Below are 6,000 nucleotides of genomic sequence, written 5' to 3'. Positions count from 1 at the left end.
CTTGGTAGACACTTTAGGTCCTTAAAGCGCGGGTCGAGTGCTGTAGCCACCGTGAGCCATCCATGGTTGAGTGTATCTTTGCGTTGAGACAGGTCCTTTGTGAAGGCAGCCTTGAACCTCACCACGTAGGCTGGGTCGTCATCTGAGACCTCCATGATGTGGGTCAGGTGGCGGAGAGAAGGTAACACCACAGAGCATGAGACATTAGTCTCACCCCCAAGGAGCTCAGTCACGTATCTGCAGTGGATAGTTTAGGAAAGTGATTTAATTATTGGACCAATTAATAGTAGATTCAAATTGCATATTTAAAAAAAAATAGCAGCAACTTTATACTATAGTCCTAGTGATATCGATATTCAGTACATACAATTTTGGAAAAGCAATTTAATTTATATTGCACTATCACTGTTCACAAAGCTTTTCAAGGGACAGTAACGTGTAATGAATCCCATTAATAAAACAGTTGGTGGGTGTTTACCTGCATGGTTCAAGGAGGGTCTCCAGCCTCTGCAGTTTGTCCCACTCTGCTGTAGTCAACATGGTTAGCTTGTGCTTCTGTGTGGCTAGAGTAGCCTTCACAGCCTCTTGGTTCTTCAACAGACGAGAGATCATAAACAGTGTTGAATTCCACCTTGTGGATCAGTGGCTCTTTTTCTTGTCCATTTTCTTTTTGCTCCTGGTGCAGTTCCTCTGTGTTTGAGGGGCTGTGTTTAAAATGCCCCACTATCTTGCAACATTTTGCCAATGTGGCTGTAAACCCACTGTCACCAAGGCAAACAGTGATGGTCCTCTGCAACACGTGAGCAACACACGGCATGTGCTGGAGTGTGAGCATTCTCATTGCAGCAATCATGGTTCGGGCACTGTCTGTTCCGATTGTGGTGACCTTTTGTGTGGCTTCCCAGGCCTCTGCCACAGATTCAAAATCCTCTGCCACGTTTTCAGCAAAGTGCCTGGTGGTGGTCTTCTGGATGGTCAAGGCAAGTGACTGAAGACGCCACTTGGTGTCAATAAAGTGTGCCGTCACACCGAGGTAATTTGAATTGCTTACCGAGGTCCAATGATCCCCGGTCAGTGCAACATATTCGGCTTCCTCCATTAAATTCTCCTTTGCTGTTTTTTCAGTCTCATAAAGCTGCTGGATTCTTTTTGACATTGTCTTTCTGCATGGCAGCTCATTTGTTGTGTCAGACGACGCAATCTGCAGCACCTTTTGCAGCCCTTGATCTTCTACCACCGCAAGTGGTCTACAGTCGACTGCAATCCAGTGAGCAAGATAGTTTGTTATTTTTTCAGACGTGGACTTATTCATCCTGGCTCTGAAACTACTCATCTGGTCGAGTGTGGGTTGGGTGTGGGTCGTTGTACTCGCACTCGTTTTATTAACGTTACCTTCCACACTAGCTGCAACATGTTTTGCCTTAATGTGAAACCGGAGGCTTGACGAGCTGCGGTGATATGCAAATTCTTTTTTGCATAATTTGCACACAACTGTGTTTTTATCCACGCTTCCATCCGTCAGTTTTTTAAAACAAAATTTCCCATCCACGAGGCCAACCAAAGCGGTCTCATCAGCGTCTTCATTCATGTTTCACTTTCATGCACCGTGTTGACTGGGGGTTTGTTGTTGTGTGAGACCATGCACGTTCATTTGGTGCACCGGTATAAGCGGTCCGTCTGAAACTCGTCCCGTGAGAAACGTTCCGCGGTGAAAAAATAAGTGCGATTATAACGTGATATTTTTTCTGTAATTAATTGATAGAAATTAACGCGATAAAGTCCCGGCCCTAATATATATATATATATATATATAATATATATATATATATATATATATATATATATATAATATATATATATATATATATATATATATAATATATATAATATATATATATATATATAATATATATATATATGTTGTGCCAGGTTTGTGTCTGTTGTGAAAATAGCGATTGTATAATCTTCACAACCCTTATAGATCACTTGTATATAAGGGGTTAAAGTGGTTAAACTGATTGTGATGCTGGATTAACTCAATGTGTTCATTTTGTGTGTTCAGCAGCATGACCATGGACAGTGTTCAGCACCATGGACAGTGTTCTGGACAGTGTTCAGCACCATGGACAGTGTTCAGCACCATGGACAGTGTTCTGGACAGTGTTCAGCACCATGGACAGTGTTCTGGACAGTGTTCAGCACCATGGACAGTGTTCTGGATAGTGTTCAGCACCATGGACAGTGTTCTGGATAGTGTTCAGCACCATGGACAGTGTCCAGCACCATGGACAGTGTTCTGGACAGTGTTCAGCACCATGGACAGTGTTCTGGATAGTGTTCAGCACCATGGACAGTGTTCAGCACCATGGACAGTGTTCTGGATAGTGTTCAGCACCATGGACAGTGTTCAGCACCATGGACAGTGTTCAGCACCATGGACAGTGTTCTGGACAGTGTTCAGCACCATGGACAGTGTTCAGCACCATGGACAGTGTTCAGCACCATGGACAGTGTTCAGCACCATGGACAGTGTTCTGGACAGTGTTCAGCACCATGGACAGTGTTCAGCACCATGGACAGTGTTCTGGACAGTGTTCAGCACCATGGGCAGTGTTCAGCACCATGAACAGTGTTCAGCACCATGGACAGTGTTCTGGACAGTGTTCAGCACCATGAACAGTGTTCAGCACCATGAACAGTGTTCAGCACCATGGACAGTGATGCTCTAAGAGCAGACAGTGTTCAGCACCATGAACAGTGTTCAGCACCATGAACAGTGTTCAGCACCATGAACAGTGTTCAGCACCATGAACAGTGTTCAGCACCATGAACAGTGTTCAGCACCATGGACAGTGTTCAGCACCATGGACAGTGTTCAGCACCATGAACAGTGTTCAGCACCATGAACAGTGTTCAGCACCATGAACAGTGTTCAGCACCATGAACAGTGTTCAGCACCATGAACAGTGTTCAGCACCATGAACAGTGTTCAGCACCATGAACAGTGTTCGGCACCATGAACAGTGTTCAGCACCATGAACAGTGTTCAGCACCATGGACAGTGTTCAGCACCATGGACAGTGTTCAGCACCATGAACAGTGTTCAGCACCATGAACAGTGTTCAGCATTTCCATGAAATATTGCACATACATTCCCACTAGGCTAAGGAAGAAATGCCACTTGAACATTTTCAAATCAGCCTCATGGTGGCGCTATATCAGGCCGATTCATGTTTTTACTGCACCGATACAGTAAGCACATCCGCTGTGCTAAAATAAACAACAGAAATACAAACGAAACATAAAACCATCATGTCTTACCTTCATCGAATGCGTTCCACTGTTGCTGTTACTTCACATACACATAGATGATAATAATAATAATAATAATAATAATAATAACAATAATAATAATATAGATATGTTGTTATACTTCATGTACACATAGATAATTATGATAATAATAACAATGATAACAATAATAATAATAATAATAACAATAATAATAATAATAATAATAATATAGATATAGATATAGATATGCTGTCATACTTCACATACACATAGATAATAAGGGTAATAATAATAAATGTATTATTATTATTATTACACTTCCACATGCTCGTTGCCATGTGATTAAATCACATTCCAGAGGAAAACAACTGTTTAATGGCGTAACTATAATATCTGACCGGACTAAGGCAGCCTGTGTTTTAACGCTGTAGGAGGAAACAAAATATAATAACAGTGTCAATTCAAACATCTTCATTGTGTCAAAAGAGCATAATTGATTCAACAGAACTGCAAAATGATATCATTGATTGTAAAATTACATCATTGATTGTAAAATGACATCATTGATTGTAAAATGACATCATTGATTCCAGACAGTTAGTTTTTTAAATCAGTTTTATTAGGTTAATCTCAGACAGGAAGTTGATTTACATTCAAAACAGGAACGAATACACCATCACCGCCGGGCAACTGACCAATCATGATCTGGCACAACGGACCAATTATGAGCTGATTGGTCGAGTAATAAAACATAATTGCACTTCAGGTCATGTCTTCCTAATTAGCCAGTGATTTGTCTTTATTATTATCATTATTATTGTCCTTCAGTTTAATCTCAGGGGAGTCAGAATGAACAACTGGTCTGGTTAGAGTTAGTTGACTAGTTAGACCAAGAAAGGTTAAACTAGTTTTAATGTCCGCCAGGCCGGGCTGTCTATCCAGGGCAGTTATAGACGAATGGAATGATATATGAGAAATCTGACTGATATCTGTTGATCACATGACTTCAGGGATACAAGTTGTAGCAAAACATTTGTTTTGAAGAAAACGTCAAATCAATAGAAAATATGGCCTGTAGGCTATGGGCCATGACCCAAGGAATCCAGGAGAGAAAGAGTTTGATTGTACGACCTACGGTTCAAGAGGTATAGGCCAAAACATGAAGGGCGCTGTTATAGCGCCACCATTAGGTTTATTTGAAAACATTGGAGCAGAGGTTTTGCCTTGGCTTCCAGAGAGTGTGCATGCAAAGCTTCATGGCCATCGGTCCAGCGGTGTCGGAGATTAGCTGCACACGGACGGACGGTCGGAAAGACGGAACGGACGGACGGACGGGGCCGAAAACATAGTCTCCAGCCTTTGGCCGCCTGGCCTGGAGGAGACCATTATTGATGTAGTTAAAGCAGACACTACAGGTTGTGTTGTATTGATGTAGTTAAAGCAGACACTACAGGTTGTGTTGTATTGATGTAGTTAAAGCAGACACTACAGGTTGTGTTGTATTGATGTAGTTAAAGCAGACACTACAGGTTGTATTGTATTGATGTAGTTAAAGCAGACACTACAGGTTGTGTTGTATTGATGTAGTTAAAGCAGACACTACAGGTTGTGTTGTATTGATGTAGTTAAAGCAGACACTACAGGTTGTGTTGTATTGATGTAGTTAAAGCAGACACTACAGGTTGTGTTGTATTGATGTAGTTAAAGCAGACACTACAGGTTGTGTTGTATTGATGTAGTTAAAGCAGACACTACAGGTTGTGTTGGTGAGTTGGTTCAGTCTTCAACCACTTGGAGCCCAGAATGTTTATTCTGGGGGGAACATTCGTCAGAAATAGCCGATCCACAAGCTCACAACGTGTTGAGTTGTGAGCTATGCTATGTTTTGGCAAAGAGACTTGGTGTAGAAGAAAACAAGAGTAAGGATGCGAACATTGACACACCAACACTAAGGATACATCTAATCAAATTAAACCATTGTTTAATTATGTCGTTTATGTAAAAAAAAAAATATAAATAAATATAAATAAGTACAAATAAAGATGATTGAAGATAAGGATTATATCATTTAGGCTGCAGAATATGACCTTAAATACATAAATAAACAATCAGTCTGTCTGCCTGTCTATCTGCAACAGTAGCGTCAGTCAATAACACTTGTACGTATGAATATTAATTAATGTTAATGTTACACGTGAGGATGATGACAATGAATACATTATTTACATTAATAAACAAACAAACAAACACATATTGATATGAGCGAGAGAGAGAGAGAGAGAGAGAGAGAGAGAGAGAGAGAGAGAGAGAGAGAGAGAGAGAGAGAGAGAGAGGGGTTCAGGGTATAGAACTTAGTTTATTTAGTTAATCAGTGGTTGTTATTATTATTATAACCACTAATGAACATCTCTACATTATTGCCTTGTAAAACACCTAACTAGTTAATGTTGGAGTTTGCAGGTTATTTAGGTCAGGATTACGTCTGGTTATGTTGTTGATAATTATTTATGTCAGGATTACGTCTAGTTATGATGTTAATAGTGATGAACGATTAGTTTGGTTGGGGTTAAGTCTAGTGCTTAGGTTAAATGGTGGGTTATTTAGGTCAGGATTAACTCTATAGTGAGGTGGTTAAATGAAGGGTAAGATTACCTCTATAGTGATGAGGTTAATGCAGGGTTGGTTAAGTCAGGATTACCTCTATAG

The sequence above is a fragment of the Gymnoscopelus braueri genome (assembly GCF_963280865.1).
Source record: "Gymnoscopelus braueri genome assembly, contig: SCAFFOLD_58, whole genome shotgun sequence".
Taxonomy (NCBI): domain Eukaryota; kingdom Metazoa; phylum Chordata; class Actinopteri; order Myctophiformes; family Myctophidae; genus Gymnoscopelus; species Gymnoscopelus braueri.
Note: the sequence above shows the minus strand (reverse complement) of the source record.